We start from the raw sequence: 24,452 nt of genomic DNA, 5'->3' as shown, positions 1-24,452 counted from the left end.
AAAAAACCTGACTTGTTCAGCTACAGTGAGACTTCATTAGCCCTTTAATTGATGAAAAGAAAGTCACTAGACTATGTGCCATAGCTACCATCCTGGACAAAGTTGCCAGGCCCAGTTTCCAAAAGGGAGACAGGTACCTGAGTCTGGAAACAGTACGTGATATTATTAATGTCATGTGCTAAGCACTCAAGGGGGGACTTGTCATCTGCTGAGAAAAAGTCCCTTTCAGCCTTATTTACTGTGGTCAATGCAGTAGGAATTCCTGCATGCGCCTCTCTTGGAAAGACGCTGATCAAGAGATAGAAAAATTATCTCTGGGCTTATTTTCTCTCTCCCTACCTCTTGTTATCCTTTTCAAGTTCGTAGATCTCAGACTTGCTGGTGGAAAAGGGATCCACTGAGAATGAAAATGCCATAAAAGAGGGGAGCTGAAACCAGGAAGATCAACATTCAACTCTTACAAGAGATTTTAATACAATTATATGAAAATTTCAATGCTAAAGACATCTTTCATTTTGGTTTGTTTACCCACCTGAAGCAGGCTCTTACCAAAATCTCTTTTACATAATTTGCCCAAAGTATGACAAAACCAGGACTCACTTCTGGGGAGAAAGTCCAGAAAGGAAAGGAAAATTTACTGCTAAACTTTCCCAAGCAAACCCCCACTCAGACGAAAGGTGTTGAGACTTCGATTTTTAAGACCTACTATGAAAGACACACGCACTCTGTCAACGTCCAACTCTTCAGCTCGTTTGCCTTGAAAAGCCATGGGGCTAAGCCAGCCCTGTTGGGCTGTGAGCTGCACATGGGTTTAACACCTACATTAGTGCTCTCCATCTGTCACTATGTGTAATTGTACTTCCCTACCGCTGTTTGCAGAGTGTGGGACTACCATGCAGAGCTACAGCTCTCTTCTAATTAAAGTACTTGGATTTAATCAAGGTTACAGCAGCTTGAGGATGACAGGCTGCCCACAGAACAGACAACATCATAAACCATCTCAACTAACTGAATACATAGATAAAGAGTAGAGAAAGGAAACAGAGCTTTTGTTTCTTCCCCTTGCTCTTCTGCATTCCAGCTGCCAGGGCTGAGGGCCAGCACTTGCTTTTGCAGGCAGCCAAAACTGCAGGCTGTGTGTGTGCTTGCTTTCATATCAGAGCTGTGGATCTCTGCTGCTGGACAGACCATGCTGGATGGTATCATGGGGGAGGACATCCCTTGGGTCACCCCTCCAATTGACCCTACCGCTGGAGAAGGCTGGAAGGCAAAAGTGGGGAGAGGCTGGAGGAGGAAGATGTGAGCCAGGAGTCCTGCAACCCTGTGGCTGCCACAGTATTATGTGCCAAGCTCTCTAATGCCTCTAATGCCAGATTTTTCCCATCTGTAAATATTTTTTGCCATCGTCTAGCTAATTTTTGAGTGACGTTTGAAGTTTTCATACTAGGTCATGGATTCTACAAACAGCTGTGCCTGTCAAAGACTATCATTCCTAACTGGGGGTTACCATGCCCCTACCAGAAAGCATTGTCACCTCATTTCTGCCAAGAAAAGGGCACACAAGCCTTTCCTCGTCTGCTTCAAGCCAGACAGTTAGAAAAACTGCCGCCTTATTCTCAGTAACCTAACCCAGATGCCTGGCCCAGGAGCTCTCACTGGATCATATCTTCTGGCAGGAGTAATAACTTTCAGCAACTAGGACAGGAACACCTTCAGCCAGTGCTGTTCAGTGCATAAAGAATATGCAACTATAGCTTCACTCTGCAGCACCACCAGCAGGTTGGTGCTTGAACATGTATTGTTTCCTAACCACATCCGCCAACTGTGCTTCTGATATATACATACATCCCTACATCCTGTGGGCATCTCAGAACCTCTGTAGCTACAACAAGAAATGTCTAGATTTGGCATCGCTTGTGTTGGTTTTAGTTTTATGGCTCTGGGAAAGGGATGCCAAACCCTTAATGTGGACAGTCATAAAAACCATGCCACCATTTGTACTCATAATCATCAGGTTTTGGATTCAGATTTTGTCATTTTCTCCAGCTAGGTAAAATCAATCACCTGGGTTAGAATTCCCCAAAGTCAGCAGTGGGCACAGGCATGGTTCCCTACTGGAAGTCAGCTTGCCTGAAAGCTGTCTTTGTGTTACTGCAGCATCATGTTTGAGCTTGCAGTACCACCATATCAAGAACCACACTCCTTTGTTGATGCTGAACCAATTTCTTAACAGCTTATGGGCTGTTTCAGAGTTCCAGTCTTAAAGGCACAAAGATTACCTAGAATTTCTTTGGGCAGAGTCATACTATTTGCTATTGGCTAACATTTGAGTATCTGGCCACCACAGAAGTTTGTGTCAAAACACACTATACGGTGCTTGACAAAAGACAGCGACCTCATAACAGAAGACAAAACAGCAGATACAGGTGCAATATGGCATGAAATTATGGGCAAGTGGGTGTATCTTCAGTTCTGCCTCTTTCAGGGGCTTGCGTATTTAATCTATTGTAAGATACAGTTAACATACATTTAGGGTTCACTGACTGGAATCCTGTCCCAAGTGGATCATGGAACCTGTTTTCTAACAGCCTGCCAGAAAAGGAGCAGGTTCTTTCCACAGCTGGATCTGAGCTTGAATGGAGGACTCAGCAAGTGGTGAGAGACAATTCAGTGACCCTTATCCTTCAGGGTTCCTTCAGCTGGGAATGAGAGAGGAGGCTGAGTTCCTCTGGAGAGAGAAAAGAGGAGAACTGGAGACTTCATGACACTATGGCACTGCCACTTCTTCTCATCTGTCCTGGGCAGAGTGAGGTTTAGGTTTGTGTCCCAGCTGGAGCAAAACCCTGCTCTAGGGCCAGCTGTGTGTAATTGTGTAGCACTGAAGCTATCGCTGCAGACAGTCCCTGAAAAAGTAAAGCTCTCTGAATGATCCCTGTATAATTGTAAGCTATATAAACACTTTTTTTTTTTAATGTGTGTGAAAGTCCGAGCTATTTGTGCCTATCCTCACTTACCCAGAGTTTGCTGGGACACCAAGCCTGAGGAATTTAAAGCACTGCTGCAAACTATTGTTCCTCATTAAATTCTGGCCTTCTACCCCCACATCCCCTCACCTCACAGTATTAGGTGCCACTGCTACCTTGCAGCAGAAAGCCATCAGCTCTGAGAAGTGATGATAGCCTATTTCAGGACTGCAGCACTGCTGTGAACAAGGTGCTCAAGTATGATACATTATCCCTCCAAGGCTAAAAGTATCACCTCTGCGATGCTCCTAAACTCTGAGCTAGGTGAGGTTAGCACCACAGCCCAAATTTCTCATGTGATAGAACATAATGCTCCTAACCAAAAAATCAAGACTGTTTATACATACAGGACACTGGAGTTTAGTAACTTTTGCACTGCTCTGTGTACAATTTATAAGATATCCCATGTGGGCAGAACAGCTTGTTGCTCAGAATACATTCCAATAACTTTTACACATACGGTAGAATTTGTTTAATTAGCAATAGCTAGTGGAAGCCCCACTATGAAAGACCAAATTTTGTAAATTAATAACTATGAGACCAAAGGCTATCCTATAAACCAGCAAAGGACACTTCACCAGACATTAGATTTATTTTCTTGACAGATGTAGTACAGTTTTATACTACAGCGTGGTAGTATAGTAAATCACTACAGAATAGTCTATACTGTAGTATAGTTTTACTATGTAATTTACTGCAGTTGTTCTGGTAAACTCTGGTGCAAACTTTAAATAGTTTAATATGTTTATAATGACAAAGCAAATTTGCTAATAAAAACCCAAACACCAAAATGGAGCGCTGCTATTGCAGTTTCCTACAGAGCAGATTACAAAATAAAGGGATGCTTGTCACCATCTGGGCAATAAAGGACAGATTTATTTTAGACCAGGTGTTTCTACCCTGTCACTCTAATGACCTGTACCATAGCTCATGCCATTGAGATGTTTAAATAAAGGGGTAAGTAGGTATTTCTATGACAGCAACCACTTCTCTCTGAATCTGCGTTTATAAAACTGTAGGCACCTGAAATATGATTCTTCTAAGGCTTCACTTGGACTCAGAATTCCCACACACACTCAGCCAAGATGAATCTTCCTCCAAGCAGAATACACTCGCTAGTCCTATCATAGAGCAACACTGCACAAAACTGCTGGGAACAAACTGAAGAGTGCTTTATCCAATTGCAACTGCCTGGGGTCAATGAAGAAGGTATTAGTTTTATTTTTAGCTTGCTTTTGTAGCCTGATTGCATTTTCTATAAGATAATCCAGTAGAGGTTGTCCTCTCTGTTGCTTTGGGTTTCTTTTTAATCATCAAGTTTGCCACATTACTAATTAACAAGTTCTTAATAAATGACTGATTGTTTAATGTGAATCAGAAGAAGAAAACACTGGCATCCCTTAACTAAATTTTTTCATAGTTTGTTAATAAAAACTCTAGGTTATTCGTCACTGAAGCATCCCAGTACCTCTCAGAAAATGAAGAATTTGGTTCACACAGCGCCAATGGGAAGTGGAAGAGTGACGTAAAAAGAGGCTGACAAGTAGGGAGCAGAGCAAAGGTCAATTAAAAATTGGCTTCCAGTCTCAAAACAAATAGGTAGCATCAATGTCAAGGCAGAGTAGGCTGTTTATCAGTTAGTCTTACCTTACATTTTGCATTCCCTCGACAGACTTGATCTTGGTTTTTAGTTTAGACTGGAAGACTGGAGAAAAAGGAACAGGCTACAGATGAAAATTGAGAGCCAAACTTGCTTGCAGCTTGACTTTTGATATCAGATACGAAACGTGTATTTGTTTTTGTGTAAAGCTGTAGTCCTTGCTTGGAAAAATCTGTGCCATGATATTTTTAGTAGTGTCGACAGTAAAGGTTCAGTAATTATGAATCAGATTTTGAGAAATCATAAGGTTAGTGTAAAAATTATAGCAATGTTTTTAAAGAACTACTCTTTTTCATTTTCATATTTGTCTTTTTTTCTCTCTAACGGTATTGAGCTATTTGCTTTGCATGACTGATGGTCAAAACACTGTGCAAATTGCAAGGAGAAAACTCTCACTGGGAAATTCTGTACCTTTATATACAAATATTTTAGCCATGCACTTACCTGTCTTTATAGTGTGTAAAACACACCTAATCTTGGTCTTAAAATGGTAGACTTGTCTCTGTTAGTTTCCTCTCAGATAGGACCTTGTGGTTGGGAACTTTTAATTCCTCTCTTCAGCCACTCTTTTACTGCGACAATAAGTCTTTTGATCAGAAATTAGAATACTGAAGCTGGATGAGGGTGTATGCAAATTCAGTAAAAGCCTTTTGCCCAGTTGATTCAATCTTCCCTTTAATCCCCATGATGATCTGCAGTAATGGATAAAAACTCTGAGTAGGAGAAAGAAGGGGAAAAAAACAAACCAACCCTCAGGAAGCAATTTTGATTGCTGTGAGGAAGCACTGGAGGCTTCTGGCTCCAGGGAACTCTCCCCAGTTCACTAGAGGCTTTCAGGCACCATGGTGATGGGGAACTTTATGAATAACGAGATAGATAAATGGTAAGTGCTTTTGATCTCTCCTAGCCTGTATTTCATCCTGTCAGCTGGAGAAGAGGCTTTTCAAATCTGTCGGCTGTAGGAGGTCAGCCAGGAGAGAGAAAATGTCTTCATTACAGCCTTCTGTTCAGCCAGGCCTCCCAGCTGACCTCGGTGCCCAGGCCTGTCAGTCAAATGAGGCAAATTTTCCAACCAAGGGAAGACGTCGCTGCGCCAGATTTATCCCTGGTGTAAGAGCTTGGAGGCAGCAGCATAAGGCCAAGGAAGACTTAACTTCCATTGCAAAATCTCCCTGAAAACTGCCCTGGGATTCATGAGAAAGCTCCCTGATGGGGTGCCTGCAGGGAACCTGAACCCATTTTTCTCAGCACTGTTTTCAGTGGGAGGCTCCGAAGGCAGGCACAAACGGAGCTACTATAGAAGACAGAGTAACTTTGGAGTTAGAAATGCCTAAATATTGATTACATTTTCTGCCCTGAGTCTTCTCACTCAGCGAGTCCCCTCTAACGGGTCTGATATAAATTTCAGGCAAAGGAGATGGAGTTCACTTTAGCTTACATTTCAAACTGTAAATTAATTTCTTGTACTTAAAGATCCTCCTGACTTTTACGGCAATCTCAGGAAGGAAGCCAGGACAGGTTATAATGATGTGGAGCCCTGTCTAATGGAGAAGGAAGATCTCAGCTATTTAGGAGGGAGAAGGAGGTCACATTTTTGCAAGAGGATGCATAAAAATTGAAATAGGAATTCCAATCCCATTATTTGGTAATGGGATTTGTAAACCTCATGTTCACAGGCTGAGATAAACAATATATGCTTCCCGAATCCCTCTTGGAAGAAGAACTCCTTGCAGCATAGCTAAATTACACAGTAAGTTATCATTTACAAAGAATAAAAATAGGAAAAGGAATCAGTGAAATTAATTTATGTCTAAAGGATTTCTCACTTTTTGGATTGAAGGGCAGGCAAGTAGAGTCTCCTCCAAATCCACAATTGTAGTAGAGATGGTTTTATTGTGTTAGATCATTCCCAGAAAGCACTATAAAAATGTTCCCTTTACTCAAGCCAGCCAGGTTTTAATAGTATCAAAGCAAAATATAGTCTGCTATTAGCATGAAATAACATTAGCATAAATAGAAAAGAGTAAGGACACTTGAAAAAAATTCCACATAAATGGCCTGCTCATTTCACTAGACATCACTGTAGCTGAGAAACTGTGAAATTTCCATAATAATCGAGTGCAGAGAAAAACAAACAACAATTTTATTTATAGGGAAATTACATCCTGTTGCTGAATATGAAACTACAGTTCTGTTCAATGGCCCTTTAACAGCATTGAAAGTATATATTAATTTGCAAGTGTAAATGAAATGTAAGTAAAACATTCAGTTCAGCCTGTCCACAGAAACCTCCTGACAGTATTTCAGTGCAGGAACCCAGGAGACATATATTTGGATTCTATATCCTAGACCCTGAGCTAGCGGCATCTGATACCTTTGTGGAAAAGATTTACTCAGCTGCTGTATAGTGGTATACTTGTGACAAAAAGCACAGTACCCACTGGTCTGTGAGACATTACTGGCTTTAGGGGAAAAGGGCTCCTTTGGGTTTTTTACTTACTTCCTTTTAAAAAGAGGATCCTTCAATACTTTGCAGCAATAATCCCAGATATTGCAGTTTGAAATTGTACTGCTGCAGTGCTTAGGACTGTTGCAGCAGAGCTTTTCTGTGCAATAGGATTGTACTTCCAAGGGAAGCAAAGTGCTTTTTTTTACCATCTGAGTAACAGCAAAGAAAGCAGCTATAGAAAATGAGTCCAGCTGGGATGGGCCATGCCAGTTGCTGCTACACAGACCCAGAGCTGGCAGCAGGGGATGGAGCTCTGGCTGCCCCTCAGCCCCTGCCTCCTTCAGGGCTGGTACGTGCAGGGTGAAGGCCCACAGACCTGTTTAGTTTTCTGAACAAGCATCTTCCCAGGTGAACTTCAGCAGCAGTAACCATGAAGCTTGGGGAACCCACTGGGAGTCTGGGGCTTGTGACACACAAGCTTGCTGAAGCCTCAGAGTTGCTGTGGCCCCAAACTCCGGGCTGCTGTGTTTCCAGAGAGCCAGGCTGTAGCAGATGGGACCCTCTACCCATCACAACAGTCCTGATAGCAGCAGATTTCTTCCTTTTGCCTGTAAATATGCCTAGGCACCGAAGACCGCTCTCCCCATTACTTCCTGCACCCATAAACACTGCTGCAAAGTAGGTCTGAAGAACTACTCAGTCAGCACAAGGGTGCTTTACATCTCCTGTATGCTCTGCACAGCAGTGAGTGATTTCCCCTGGGGCAGCACAATGAAGAAAAAGGCCCTAAAATTATGCCTGTAGCTGTGTTCCTGCTGGGCAGCCCCTACCGAGCCCTCCCTGGATGGTTTGTCCTCAAAATAGTGTTGGGGGAGAAAGGTCTGGGGGGGATGGCAGCGATTGTGTGGCTGCACAAAGCCCGTTGAACAGTTAATGCTTTAACCTTGCGTATAATTTATACAATAAACAAAGTCACATGTTTCTCTAATAATTTAGATGTAAGCAAATGTTGATTTATTCAGGAAGGCTACTGCCAGCAGCAAAGCCTGCAGCACTGAAATTTGAATTAAACTAGGACAGAAGCAGGCTAGTCTATAATAACATTTGTATAATTTTATTTTTGCCCTTGGCTCAGTTCATTTCCTTCTACAGTAGATGCATGAAATTGGTTCTTCAGCCACCTTTAGCTGATGTTCATTGATATCAGGGGTAGGCAGAGAAGCAAGAGAATGTAACCTTTTTAGACTTTGTGTTTGCAATCATAAGGCCATGAATTCTTAGGTCATTTATGACAATAATTTTCTTCTCTGCCTTTCCTTCCCACAGAACTCTCTGAATGGCTCCACGTCACCTGGAGTTTTGGGGCTCTTCCCCCCATTTTTTTCCTACATGGAGACTTCTAGAACAGAGCTTGCTAAACAGATGCAAATGTTGTGTTGTTTTTATTCTTTCATTCATGCCTGAGGGCATGAAATTGGAGTTTTCTTACTCTGCTTTCAACATAAAGGAAGGGGACTGTATGATACTTCAAAAAAGATGGTGAAAAAAATATGCACTAGTACAGATATCTGGAATGGATCCCTTGGCTTCTTTTCCAGCTTTGCCTTTGAGGAGGAATAAATAGGCTGGATAATGGAGAAGATGCAGAGCAGCACAGGGCAGTGGTTCTTTCAGGGGTTTCTTGTGGCAGGGAAAGCCCTGCTCCCATGCCTCAGTAGATTCCCAGTGCCAGAACACAATGATAAACTGCTTCACTTTTGTCCAGAGAACCCACAATAGGTTTCCAAGTGAAGTCAGAGGATTCCACTCTGCAAGTGGGATCTTCTGTTCCCATTCTGGCCATCACTGGTCGCTAAGTAGGCGCCATCCCACTGCAGAAGAGAAGCCTGGTTTGTTGTCTGGCTGTGAGCCCACAGGGTCTCTCCAGCACGGGGCTGATATGCCCTGGAGAGCCTGCCTGAAACGCTTCCAAGGGTGTGCACTTTTGCTGAGTCAGGAGGGACACTCTTAAGCTGAGGGGACTTTACTGGCAAAGGAGTGAAAGTAAAAAGGAGACTGGAAAGAGGGGAGGTGAGGGGAGGGAGAGGGGGCTAAGAACAGCATTGACATCTCTGGCAATGTCACATCTTTTAACCGCAACCAGGACAAAGTAAGAGTGTTGCACAGGAATGACTTATTTTTTTCCAGATGTACACCAGGCCAGGTGCAAAAGCCCACATGCCTATCACAAACTGACGTAGTGGTGCTCTTATGCATAACACCCATGTATGTGGTGATTTCATGGCAGCGGTTTTTGATAAAGAGTAACTTCATTTTTGCAGTCCTCTATGTTGCAAATAAAAGCTTCTTAACAGGAGCCAAGATTAAACCAGGACCTGTGGATCCAGGGCAGTTTCTGGGACTCATGACCTGTCCGTGTCCCCAGAGCACATAGAGACCCAGAAACTTGTCAGTGACACTTTCAAGACCAACCTGATAAAAGTTTGAGCAGAAACAGCCATCTGATGTGTTTTAGTAGAGGGCTGTGGCTGACTGCTAGGATGGAAAATACCAGCCTTAAGCTCCTCCATCAAAAAAGTAATATGCTCCCTCTCCTCATCACAAAGTGACCGCAAAAATGGTACCAGTCCATGCCCCTCCAAACAACCTATTGCCTCAGGAGTGCAAACACTGAAACAGGGCAGTTTTCTAGTCCTAAATCCTAATAGTATGTGATCTATGGATGCCTTGAATCTTATGGCCTCATCTTGCACTGTCTCACCTGGAAACTAAGGGATGTGATATATTCCCCTTCAAACAGCTTTTCCTAGCTGTGGACTACAGTGAAGGGAGCAGAGCCTCCTCTCTGTGACTGCTGCATCCATTGAGTTCTGCCCATGGCAATACTTGTAGACCTTTGTTCCAGCCCCTGTTCCTCCTCCTCCCCCCACCTCCTTGTTATTGCAAGAAAGGGAAGGGCAAGTTGGGGGTATTTCCTTTGCCAAAGCGTGTGGGAGGCAGCAGCAGACTGCAACATCACCAGTCACAGCCTCCCAGGCTACTTCTTGGATACCACAGCCATGTGCTGCCCCTGACCTGGGGCAAAGTCCTGGTTAAGCCCTTAGTTCCCTTATTATTAATTAAAACATTGGAGGAAATCCTCAGCTGGAGTAAATATTCATTGCTCCTGGCTCTTGCCCACTGGTTTCTTGAAGCACACAGAAGTAGCCACATTTATGCTGTTAACACTGAACTTGGCTCACACTTCTGCGGTCAAATAAATAAATATCACTGCATCCCATTTAGCTCTGTTAATGCCACATTAAGAATGGCATGTGTTTTGACATAACCACCCCCTCCCCTGTTTTTTTTTAACACCATAAATGAAGCATTAAAAGTCCCAATCCATCACAGTGACATCAGATCAGTGGACTGTGACTTTATGACATCAGAACAATTGATTATATGACTCTTTTATGTGTAACTTGCTATGTGATGATTGCTCTTCTCTCCATATATTACATCCTAACATCTTGGAATAATCTCAAGAGATAAAAAGGAATCACTGTGAAGCAGTGAAGTACAGTAGCTACAGAATTGCCATAAAACTATCATAAAAATTGTAGAAACAAAAATGCCTTTAAAGATGGCAATGTTCCATTATGGGTCCCTAGCTAATGGTCTGGAGCTGCCCTATGCATACCTTACTATATTTACTGCTTCTGGATATTTCTGTACCTTTCTCACTGAAGCTTATATGGTTACCAAGAAATGCAGGGCAGTTACCCTGCGCACTGTAAGTCTGTTTATCTCATTATATCACCTGTAACAAGTCAAGTGATGTTTGTACCAGCTTAAATTCGGGACTTCTTTTCAAAAGCCCAAAAAGGAATAAAAAATAATAATAAAAAAAATATGGGAAAGAAAAAGAGGTATAAGCTGTTTGTGGCCACGAAATTGCTTAAAGAAAATAGATATTCTGTAGTGCTTGTAAAGAAAGCTCTTTCCTGCTGAGAAGCAACATGGAAAGCTCTGCCCAGAGGAAAGAGCTCTAACTGGACTTTTTACTGTAAAACCAACCACATGTGCTGGAGCCCAGCTAACATGCAAGGTGCTGTGCCACATAGTTATACATTTTCTTGTGCTCTCCAGGTTGTCAACGCAAAGTTGCTACTGTGAGCAATGAACAATCCAGTGCTTCTCTTTTTCAGATAGAGATGTGGCCTTTGTTGCTCTGCAGGAGATTAAGCCCCAACAGGCAAAAGCTAAACACTCTTTTTAAATTATTTTTATTTTTTATTAATCTCAAGGCAATTTAACGTAAGCAAAAAGGTGCTACAGTCATAAGGAAGGTATAAGTCATACCAGAAGCCAATGCCTCGGGGTTCTGAAAGATGAGCTCTGGCAAAACTCATCCCTGCTGCTGTGGATGTGCGGTATCCCCAGCTCTCCACTCAAACTCTCTATCTCTGTCTCCAAGAAGAGGCATAGAAAACATCATGTGCCAGTGCCCTCCTTGTCCATCTCCCTGTGCTTCCCTGGGGAACAAGGATGGACGTGCACCATTGCTCCAGCCCCTACAGGAGCCATGGAGGCATGAACAGGCGTCTGTCTTACTACCTGTGCTTCTGCAAGGGGTGACTTCTGGCAGAGCAGAGGGGCCAGTGACCAGAGCAGGGGCTGATATCCCTGGAGCAACTGCAGCTGTTGCTGCTACACATGTGAGTGGGCACCCATACTTCTTTCCCCAGGGTGTCTGCCTCATTTGAGCAATAAAGCAGCTTCATGAAATAACATCTCTAAAATACTTTGGGATCCTTACACAGAAAGAACTAGAGAAAAGATATATTTGTAGTAAAAATTTGATGGGTATCCAGGTGCGTTAACATCCTCTAGTCACCCTCAGAAATGCTGCAGTGTAAGCAAAACAGGACCTTGCCAGCTGTTTTTTTCTAGCCCCTCCAGCATGCACACACACACATACACACACCTGGGAGCTCCAAACTGCAGCTAGACAGGCCATTTGCTGGGGGAGGAAAACACAGTCTGTTGGTCCTTCAGTCAAAATTGCCAAGCAGGAGAAGCTGCAGCGAGTTCAGCAGCCTGAAAACCAACATCCATGAATGGTGGCACCTCTGGGAAAACCCTGGTGTTGTAGTAGAAGAGTAGATTACCAGATGCTCCCAGCCTGGCTCAGTACTCACATGAAGCAGGGACCTGGAGGTAAATTACTCTATGCTCTCTTTCTTCTTCCTCCGTCCCTCCCAAACAGGCATATTCTAGCAGGCAGAGAGGCAATCTAAGCTATCGAAGATGATGAATGATTAGTACTTATTCCTCTTTGAAGGATCTGCACTCTCTTTTATTGGGGTGAGAGGGGAAGAGATGTGTGGTTGAGACTTTTGCACGTGCCCTTTGCAGACTTCAGGGTGATTTCAAGGGCAGCTTATGGCACAGGATATTGACAACAAAAGAGCCCATCTTGAATACACACCCTTAACTCACTCTTAATTTATATGCAGACCAAGCAGCAACATTATTGTTCAGCTGGGGGCATATTTAATTGCTGAATGTTCTGCAGATGTCTTGCAGGCTGTACAGATAAAGGCATTTAAGTTGCTGACTTACAACAGCACATCTTTCTTCTTTTAACATAAAAATTCCTACCTTCTTTGATGGATGTGGAATTTTTAGGACTGAAATCCTGTACTAGTCCTTCAGAATACTTTAGCGAATGTTAAACTTCCTGATACTGTGAGGCAGCAGCTAAACCCTGATGTCTTTTCATTGGGGAAAAAAATCAGCTTCATTACCGCAAAAGCAGTGCTTTCGCATGATACGAAATTGAGGAAGGTCCATTATTGTTTGTTTAAACCCAGCAGTATGACTTGTCAGGCTCTAGCCAGACGCCAAAGCGATTGCAGTTTATTTAAGTGCAAGCAGTCTGCTCAGCACTGAACAAGATGTACAAGGAGTCAGGAGCCTTGCCTCAGGGTGACTGCAACCCAAGGGCAGTTGTGCAAAGCATTGCTGGTGCCAAGGGTCCAGCACAGCTCCCCTTCACTGCAACTTTGTGAGGTGGCAAGCAATCCAGGCTCAGCCCTATGAACTTAAAGTTTTTGTCTATTGCAAGTTCATATCGTACACTTAAGGACTAAATACTGCATATTGTCTCTGTTTTCTTTTTTCTTTTTTTTTTTTCTTAATCCCTCCTAACCTTCAAGAACAATCAGATTTACAGACGGTTGTCCCATATATTTTTTTAATGACATCTACAATATCCTTTCCGGCTTGCGCCACACCAGGACACCTCCATCCTAGTGACATAGGTGTCTGACAATTTGTCAGGGAGATAGCCATAAGTTAGGCAGAAAACTGGACTCCATTAAAAAAACATAAAAGCTGGGAGGAGGCAACTTGATGTGGCATGGCTCCTGGCAATGAGGAAGCATGAGTGCATACTGAAGCTTAGAAATAGAAAGTGATGTCCTCATAAAAATATGGCTTTAGGCTGGTGTGCCACTAGAAATTCTTCTGTCAGTTTAGAATATTTAGCTCTAAGGCATCTCTACTTTCAAATGGATCTTTTGATGCAAAATAGGCTGCACAGACGGAGATAGTGTTGAAGAAGCGAGAGTTGCATTCGCTCCAAGTTATGCTTGGTAAAGTGAAGATTTTTAGATAGGTTTTTTGATCCCAAAGTGTGGAGAGGGCAGGTGGGTTACCTTACCAGTGTGTTAGGTCTCCGGATTCTTCTTACTGAAATCTGTTACTGATGCCCGGGCAGCTAAATAATACTGAAAGTTTTAACACTGCTGGTTATCAGGGGAACCTCTTTAGCCTAATCTGAAAGCTCAAAGCTTCAGGCAACTGATTTTTTTTGCATTACAGGCTCTTTTGTGTGATGTTCCAATGCAGTATATCCAATCAATGAAGCCATATCACGCATGGTACCATCATGTGGATGTTTATTCCCCGTGTTTTGTATTTGACTTGTTAAACTGCAAGAAGAGTTTGGGGAATAAACGGGAAAAAAATAAAAAGCAAACTCCTCAGCTCCCCTCCTGCAGAAATTTAAAACTAGCGAATACACAAGCCTCAGCGCTCCAAGAGAAATGAAAATGAGCAGAAAGTGAAAATAAATACATATGTATACACATGAACAAAACATGAGCCATAGTCATGGCAATCTGGGCTCCAATGTGCCAAACAAAAGGGGTTATTCCTCCAAGCAATTCTTGTGTCATAAAATTTAGGACACGGCAAGGCTGGTTTATGATCACACTGTAGATTCCACTATAAAACTATACAGTTTCAGTACAGTAAATTCCACTGGACAATTAAGGCAGTCTAGTTTGGAGGATTTTAGAATAGCATCTTCTAAAATCAGCAATGTTAAAGATTCTCTCCCCTGTTGGAGAGAAGGGGTCAAGGCTAATTATCAGGATACTCATTGTTCCTTTCTTCTGTAATTCCTTTCACACATACCCTTCATAATTTTAGTTCATTTGGGGAAATTACCAGAATTGTAAGGGTTCTTTCCACACAGATTTTTTTTAACATAACTCATAATCGGCCAGATCTTCAGATGAAATAAATCAGTCCAGACCATTTAATTTACAGTGTGTAAATAATGTTAAATTGATTTTATTTATTAGGATGCCAAAAATAAAGGTATGCAAAAAATTTTCCATGATGAAAATTCATTTAGAGAAGGTGCTGATGCCTTCTGAGGTTTTGCCCTGGAAGAGCAGGAGCAACTTATAAAAACTCCATCATTTTATAACAATTTTTATTTAATTTCTTGTGAGCTACTTCACTTTGGTAAAAAAGAGCTCAGCTCAACTCAAACCAATGCTTACATTAACTGCATTTTTTTCTGTCTTTACAAGATATTACTTCCAGTCTGGTTTGTCCTGCCACTCTGTTCTGAAGCAAGCCATAAACCTGCATTTCCGATGCTGTAGTCCCTGGTCAGTGAGATAACTGTGACACAGTCATTTTCTCCCTGTCTTTTCACACAATCTCTCTCAATTAAGAACTCATGTTTGTATCAATATCTATGACAATGGGGCATCCCAAAAAATAAAATCATATTACCACTATTTATACATTTCCATGGAAGCAAAGTGTCTCTGGATACACACTGGCCTCAAGCTCAACTAATACGGCTGTCCCTTTCTTGCATTAGCACCCTGCAATGTGAAACTTCGCAATGAGTTCACGAAAATTTTCTTGATTCCTGGAAGATGTCATCAGTGCAGTTGTGACAGTGAGGGATGAAGCAACACTTACACATTCACACTGGGTATATTAATCTCATTTACAAGGGAAGTGTTATCCAAAATTAAAGGTATTGTCAACTTAGTAAATAAATCACTGCTGGAGTCATCTGGATTTAATCAGATGAGACCTCTTTTCTTTCTTAAAGGTTTTGGTGTCAGGGTAACAAATCAAAAGGCACACCAAGAAGTGTTGATTAAATTCATTCAAGACAAGCAAAATTTTCCTTCTTACATTCAGCTGTCTTACTCTCTGTATCTGCATGGTTCAGATCTGTTTGTCCATTTTTCAGCTATTTTCAACTCATGTCATTTGTAAGCAGGAGGTAAGAAGTTAAACCTAAGGAGACAATGACTGCCATTCAGGATACTCAGTTAAACAGTGAAAAAGCAGTACTCTCCAGATAGGAAGGCAGCAGAAAAGCAAAGAAATGCATGATTAGGAAACAAGGTGAGCCAGCTAACCTCCCATCCCAGTGAAGCAGAAACTATGGAAAGGCCTGCTCTGGTCTGCAGGGAAACTGCAGTCCCCAGGAGTCCTGGAAATTGTGCCAACACCTGACAAAATGTGCTGGGGGCAGCAGAGCATTGCCCACCTTTCAGAGTCCTCTCAAATCTGAAATGAAGCTCAGCACAACCAAAACTAAATAAAACTGCAAGATTTAGGCGTTGTGCTGGTTTAAAGGTAAACCGGCACAGTAAATGAACCCAACTCAAAAGAGAGATTATAAATCAGAATAACAATTTAATAAACTAATACAATAAGTACGATTATACGGACAAACAATTGGTTTTAACCCACAAAACCCAAATGTATAATCCAGAACCCTGGGGCATGAACAGAGTGGTGTTCGTTGGGCCCCCTGTGTCCAAAACGAAAGGAGACGGGAAAACCTGTTGGTGAGAGTGCTGTTGCAGTCCAGTCAAGGGTGGTGGTTGCAGTCTGGTTGAAAAGTGGTGGTTGCAGTTTGGTTGAGAGCGGTGATCTGCAGTCTTCCTCTGGATCCCACGAGTGGTTAAAAGTCCCAAGACCCCAAGATTATATATTTTCCAGTTCAGGCAGGAATGCCCAGTACCTCCCTCAGGGCGGGGAGTTCCACAATGGGTGTAAGGACAGGAGCACCCTCTTATCTTGCAGGCCTATTGATAACAGTTTCTGGGCAATGGAATGGAAGGTTATAGAATACACAGGTTTGGGTTACACCCATACAGTGATGAACTGGTCCCAGCTGTTCTAACCAGGACAGGCATTCACCCTGTGAATGCACACGGCATAACCAGGCACTAAGAAACCAGAAAAAAGAATAATAATAAAAACCCAACCAAATAAACCGTGTAGGGACTGTGTTTATTTAAGCATCATAACTAAGAGATTTAAGAATCTCTTAGTTACAAACCCTATGCTCAAATGCTGTAGCAAGTGACATTAGGAGGAATGCTTTTCAGAGGGTCAAAGGTAATCTGGTACAGAATTACTTACAGAATTCAGAATGGCAATGGCAGCAAATATTTTACCTACTCCCAGCTTATTTTGCATGTTCATGCATGACTGATTGGGAGACCATTTTTCTGAAATATCATGCTCCAGACATTCTGGAAGCACCAGCATTCCCACAAGCAAGGATTTTCCGTTTTGCTGCTGTTTATTTTCACTTTGTGCTGGGGGAACATAACATGCATTTCTGTCAACTTATAAGGTAGGAAGTATGCTAAAATGAATGGCCATCCTAACAACAACATCAGAAATAACTAATTTTTCCAAACAGCAAATTTTAATTGCCACCTTAATCAGTGTAATAACAATATGGAGGCTTTAGGCTTCAGTTTCAAGCATTTAAACATGTGCCAACTATCATTGCACTTAATGAAACTTAAGTCTCCACCCAAGTGTTTAGCTAGTTCAGTGACAATACAGGAACTGAGAAGTAAATGTACACTGATTAAGTCAGACCGCTGATAATAAGATTTCAGAAAATAGTGACTGAGTAAAAACATCTAAGCATAAAGTTTAAGAGTGCAAAGAGTGCAAGGGAATAAGTAAAGGGCTGAAGGGTAAAATAAAACTCTTAAAATCAGTGAATGACCTTTTTGCTATTATAAAATCATGGAATAGAATAATTTCAGTTGGAAAAGACCTTTAAGATCATCGAGTACAAACAGTAACCCAGCACTGCCAAGTCCACCACTAAACCATGTCCCTAAGTGCCACAGCTACACATCCTTTAAATACCTCCAAGGATGGTGACTCAACTACTTCCCTGGACAACCTGTTCCAATACTTGGCACTACCCTTTCAGTGAAGAAATTTTTTCTTATATCAAATCTAAACCTCCCCTGGCACAACTTGAGGCCGTTTCCTCTCATCCTGTTACTTGTTACTGTGAGTGCAGACTGATCCCCCACCTCACTACAACCTCGTTTCAGGCAGTTTTAGAGAGCGATGAGGTCTCCCTTGAGCCTTCTTTTCTCCAGACACTCTCAGTTCCCTCAGCAATTCCCCATCAGACTGGTGCTCTAAACCAGCTTTGTTGGCCTTCTCTGGACGTGCTCCAGCATCTCAAAGTCTTTCTTGTAGTGAGGGGCCCAAAATCGAGCACAATACTCAAGTATTGTGAGACATCTCAAAGGAGGAGCTGATTGGCATCTCCAGGCAAAAAAGAAACAGTAAAAAGTAATCAAACACCATTAAACTGGTGTTTACAATTCTCTCCACAGTCTGCCCAGCAGTCTTTCTGATTTTCTCAGTTTTCTTTAAAAAATAAATTATTTTAGGAAACTCAGTTGGAGAAAGCCATTCTGAAAAGAGCACTGATTGTATAGTTCATAATTTTAAAATTAGGAATTGCAGAAGCAAGGGGTTTATGCACACCTTTGACTCTACTGCTCACAGATAGATATGTGTTTATATATGCATACAGATGTACATAGAAGAGTATTCAGTACTACTGCTCCTGTAAAGAAGTTCTTGTAAAGCCAAGTAATGTTTAAGACCTCAAAAAAATGGTAACATAACATATTTATTTCCAGTATTAAAAGTAATATGAGATTTCAGTATGTTTGTTTCCACAAGCTTACACTTTGGATCTGTGATATGACCCCCACAGTAAAATTAATTTAGAGATCAAAATAGAAATGAGAAGTACAAATCTGGGGTATTTAAATCTATAGGAGCATTGTTATTGACTTCAGTTTGACAAGGAGTACAGTTGTCAGGAAAATTATTTGTTCTTGGGATATACAAACCACTGAAGTACAAGTAACTCTCTGAAAAATCCAGAAGGGTGGTGTGTGGTACACATCTATTTGTAAGTTCCTCATTCCCTGAAGTGCTATGATACAAAAAAGCCAAGAATTCATTACAAGGAAGTTTGCAACTTAAATTTTTCAGTTAGTAAAGTTTTGCAACAAAATTAGTTAAGAATAGAAGATTTAAAACACATACACAAAATGAAATCCTGCAGCTGTATAGCTAAGATTATAGAGGGAAGTTATTGTATCAACTTTATTTCAGAAAGAGATTGTGCATTTGTGATCTTACAACGTAATTTCTCCTTGAAATCTGGCAAGCATGCAAGTTCCTTTCACTAGCGTAAGTCATCTGCACCAATATTGTAGAGTTAAGATGATTTATTTGGATTTCCTTCAAGCTTTTGACAAGATCCCTTACAAAAAATCCTGTAAATGCTATACAGTAGAAAAGTAGTGTTGTTCTCTGTTGTAAAAAGCAGACTGGGAGACAGGAACTCCTGAGTTCTCATTGTACTTCCTTTGATCTATATGCCCTGTTCATAATATGCCTGACACTTATTCCTTCTGTGGCTTTGGGCAAGTCATATAATCTCTCTGCCTCATTTTCCTATCTTGAGGGGTACTGCATGGATTAACTAGTCAATGTTTGTAAAGCAGGTGAAAGAGTATTGACCCAGTTCTCCCAGGGAAGCAGGGATACTCAGCTTCTTGGGAAGTCATTCTAAGGTGTGCTACAGAAAATAAATACCAGAATAAAAATCAACCCAGCCTTATCACAGACTCCATCTAGTTTAGTTCAGCTTGTTCCTGAAAAAGGCTGCACACACCAACTCCCCCCCCCCTACTATTAAAAGATCCTAGGACATGCCCAGAGGTGTTTGACAGCCTTCAGGTTTTGGGCGTGGCTGCTGCTGAGAAAGAAGGAGAATGGGGTGCTCCTGAAGAGGACACTGAAACCTCTCTCCCCAAGTGTTTGCACTAGTGAAATTTGAGAGGAAAATAAACAATGAGTGAGTGACACTTGCTGATGGTATTCATTGTCCCGTGCAGTTGATAAGGACTATGAGAAGCCTGGAAAGCGCTGATGTATCCAGAATTTGGGGATGACTGATGATCAAATTAAATTTATCTTGGATGAGTATAGGGGAATAAACATTGGCAGGGTTTCTCTGTGACCTCATTGCTTTTACTTTGATTTAAGTTTGGCTTGAATTTACTGCACAGTCACAAACAGTATGTTTTCATGTCTATCTGTATGATAGCACAGGGAAATAACTGAGGATCATTCCTAAGCATCAGTGTGGGTGGTTTAGCTGAGCATTGAATTAAAAAGGCAAAGTGAGAACAAAATTCTTTAAAACTAAGATAGAAATCAAAAGAGATAATATCATGGCCAAGCCATTCAAAAGTGGCAGAAAATCACTAAGCAAAGGAATACTTTCTGAACATTTGTGACCTTTCTTGATCATTTTAGAAACTGCTTTTCTCTGTTGACCAATGTCATAGGAGTCAAAGTGGCTTCTGCTGCATTAGCAGCATTTTCTCCCAGGGAAGAGAAGGGTGGGATACAGAGGGATAAGCCGGCTTCACCAGTGTGAATGAATCCACAGTAGTCGTTTTTCACTTTGGAGTAGCTTTTTGTGCACACAGGTATTGTAGTTACAGCAAGAGGAGAAGGCTGTCTACTGCCTTGATGCAAGCCCTACTCCTTTCTTTGCACCAGCAACTATGCCAGTGACACCAAGCCACTGACTCTTTGCCAGTTCTGTTTGCTATTTTTATCTGTCAGGGGTTCATAACACGGATGTGGCCTTGGCAGCAATGTTTCCTTGCTGATGTGTGCTTACTTGTGAGTTGCCTTTTTTATGCCACTTTCCTTGAACTGTCTTTGGATTTATATTTGGTGATCATCATGTCCTTTCTTTTCTAGGATCTCCCCTTTACTATGTATATTCCATGGTTTTGTTACTCACAAGAAGACTGAAGACTGGGAGAAATATCACAACAAAACCCAGAACGGTCTAGCAGGAGAGACTTCTCTCAACATCTGTCTTCACTGGTCAGGATGGAGAAAGGTTGCCTGGAGGTATGAATAGCACTATTGCCTTTGCATGAACTAGCACAGCAATTTTCAGTGACTGTGGCATGAGAGGGAGAGTTTTGCCAGATGAGTGTTTTTCCCTGGCAGACATTTTCAGCCTCTGCCTTAGGAGATGACTGTGTTTATTTTCACAAGCAGTCAACTAAAATCCTCTTTAACTTGTAGGTCTCTTCATGTCCCCCTAGCAGCTGTGACAGGACCAGCAGGGCATGGATTAAAATATCAACAAGCTTCTGGTAAGCCACCATTTTTGACCGAGAAATTAAGAAATAAGGATTGCGATGAGGCCGCAAGGTTCATACCCCTGAACTGCTATCATTACCCAAAACCTACTGTTTTCTATCACTACCCAGTGTCTACAGGTTCCTTATGTAAAAAAAAGGTACTGGGACCTTACTAAAACATTACTAAAAAATTACCCTTATAACTGCAGCTGGGATATATATACTATATATGGAACCAAGAAGAAAACACATAGTACCTTAACATTTATGCGCCTTTCCTCCCTTGCATAAACTCATCCATCAAGTATGACCAGAGTAGCCCAGCTCCTACAACTCCCTGCAAACCCAGGAAATGACAATGATGTAAAATCGGTATGAGGTGAAAAACTGCTGCTTTTCAGGAAGTGGCTGGGAGAAAAATATTATTGATTCAAAAGTGGATTTCTCCAAATTATTCTAAACTGACAAGTACCACTGCTTTCCATGTATTCCAGTTTCTACAAAGAAAGAACAAGAGAATGCTAGCAACACCAGTTTTTCAAAGCTCTTGTATAGTGTTGAAAGCATAAGGTAATCTCTGTCACACAGATACAAATTGTAACACGGTTTTGTTTTGGAAAGCGATTGTTTCAGACAGTTGCTGCTTCTTTAGCAGAAGGTATCTCCTTCAAATATCCTTTTGACAAGATGTACTTGCTCCACAATGAGTCTAGAAAATTAGTCTGGTTCTAAAATCTGCAGATCACTCATTACAATCAGTAAGTCTAAAACCTTGGAACATACTGTTTCTGAAGGGTGGATGAAGTAGCAGCCCTGTTCAAATTCTGTGATCTGCCCCTCCCTTTATCCAGATCAGTTACAGACCAATATATGCACTCGTAGATTTTGGGCTATTCAAAACACAGACACAAACACAGATTTCACAGCCTGAGTTTCTCTTGAAGCTGTATTATGTATCCCTCTGAAATATTTCTTCAGTTCAAAAGGATGGTTTATTGGGTAGAAATTCATACTTCAAATAACAATCTCGATGTATTGCCATATGATGCTGATATCACACATTTTTTGGAGGAGTGTGTTTAGAAATACATCTCTATTGAAAGAGAGTGCTGTAACATCAATGTCAATTTTCTTTCTAAAATCTCACGGTATGGTTGAGTAACACTTCTGAGAATGGTAGTTTTAATGTTAAAAATCCAGGAGGGGAGATTCCTGGTGTTTTATTATTTAACAACACCAAATACTTCTGCTCATTGTCTCTGTGTATATAGGTGTGCTAAGGGAATCATTTTTATACGTAGGAATGCAGAGAGATTCTCGTACCCAAAGGATGCACAAAGAGATACACTAACATAAATTTCTATGGTGCCCTGAAGGTACTTCTGTTGTATTATAGGGCTTCTCATAAGCAGCTTTGGCTTGGGCAATAGGACCGTGAAGTAAAACCAAGTGTTTCTGGACTAGGTGAACTGGGAATGAGACAGATTATACTACCTCTAGAAACCACGTTTTCTGTTATACAAAATGACAAAACCAAGTTGATCAAACATTTATTTTTCTCCACATCGATCTCCCTTCTCCCCCAACATACACACACACACACACACAAGCACATTTCATCCACTTTTCCTCAGTGTAGTTTTAAATTAGAATGAGTCGAGTGGTTAAATCGGAACGATTTTAGAGCAATTTGTACAATCTCATGAGATACATTATCAGTTATGCCCCGAATTCTGCATGCTCTATCAGAACGCTTAGACCAACTGAAGTTCCTTCCATATTCAACTCTTCTGGTATTTCACATGATCCAGCCCAGAAAAGCTTACCGTGACCATAAGAGTGCCTTAATCCTTTTGTATTGACTAATCTGAATAAAACATCTGGCTTGGAGAGAGGAGAGAAGTTTCTAATGTGCACTGGAGAAATCCAGTGAAAATAAAAGGTAGTAGGAGCAGAAATTGACTTGCCTCTGCCCTCACTGGTTGTACAGAAGGGGTCCTTTCTCACCTATTTTGCAGCAAAGACAGGGTTTCTGTACAGAAATGTCTGAAGGCAGGAAACAAAGCCAGTTGTGCCCCCTGGGAAGTCTCTGCAATCACCAAGCAAGCAGAAGAGCTGCTTCTCAGGGGAAAGAGTAACTGTGGAGGGAAGAGAAAAGCAGAGAACATCAGAGAAATGCAGAGAATTTCCTGAAGTTCATTATAAATGCATATGCACATTAGGAGGCAATGACACCAGAGTTCACATTTTCAATCCTACATGCTCAAAGGCAATATTCTAACCTTTTTAACCTATCCACAAGTGTCATGATTTGTTAGAGATCTTAGCACCTCTAGCTCCCATCGCTGGCAGAGGGATTTAGGAGTGCTAAAGGTTTCTGAAAGACACCCACAGAAGAGCCCCAAAAACCTGGAGAAGCTTTCTGTGAAAGTACTCTGTGATCCCCTGACTACCCATACAGCCTGTAAGATTATCCATAGCTTCACAAGGGAGCGAGAAACTCACAGGAGATTTCCATACATTAAAAATTTATGTTTCTAGAGAAGGGAGTTCACTCTGGGAGTTTTCATACCAATGATAAAATTACATAAATGAGTTTCATGTCCCACTCTGGTGATGCTGTTTCTCCTTAAAATAGCTGCTCAGACTCTGATGTTACTCTCTGAAGCAGGCAACTGAATGAGTTTGGAGTACAAGAGATTTTGGTGCTGTGATGCAAATAGAGACATCACCTCCTCTTACAGTGACTAGTAGGCACAACTGACATATCTGGGCATCTGAGGCCAGAGCTAAGAGATGCACAGGGAAATCCATCACTCCTGTTTCTGTATGCATTTGCATTGCCTAACACAGGGACAACCACACAACCAGGAATTATAGTAGGATGTGGAACTAGTTTTGTTCAGCTCCTTTTTTTTTTCTTTTTGCCTTTTTTTTTGTTAACTAACAGCAAAAGGACATAAGTGCAAACAGTACATGAGGACTACTTAGAAACGGGGTAGAAGCACCTGCTGCTGCCTAAGCTGCCTTCCTATAGCAGAGCTGATTCCCTGTTATTCTCACAAATGCAGAAGGGATGCTGTTGCTTAGGCTACTTCACTGTTTGGTATGGTTCACAGTGTTCAATCCATTTCACAGTTAAATAACAAAATCTAAATCTTCAAATACTGCATCAAAATGTTACTGGTAATAAAGAAAAAATACATTCTTTTTAACATTCCTTGGGGAAAACAAATCTGGAGAAACTGTGTTCATAAATCTCCCCCTTCAAATGCAATGTAAAATCCTTTCTATTTTTCTCGAAGAAAAAAGAGCCACTGACAAAATATAGGCAACTGTTGCTAGCTTTTTATTTCCACACGGAGCTGCTCTTCTTCATATTTTTGAAACAAGACTGCTGTACATACGAATTTCATGGACTGCAGAAGGGAACATTTAAAAGAAGGTTAAGCTGACATGGGGGGCTTCCTGAGAAGAGCCCCTGT

The sequence above is a fragment of the Corapipo altera genome, unplaced genomic scaffold, assembly GCF_003945725.1.
Source record: "Corapipo altera isolate COAL_440 unplaced genomic scaffold, ASM394572v1 49, whole genome shotgun sequence".
Taxonomy (NCBI): Eukaryota; Metazoa; Chordata; class Aves; order Passeriformes; family Pipridae; genus Corapipo; species Corapipo altera.
Note: the sequence above shows the minus strand (reverse complement) of the source record.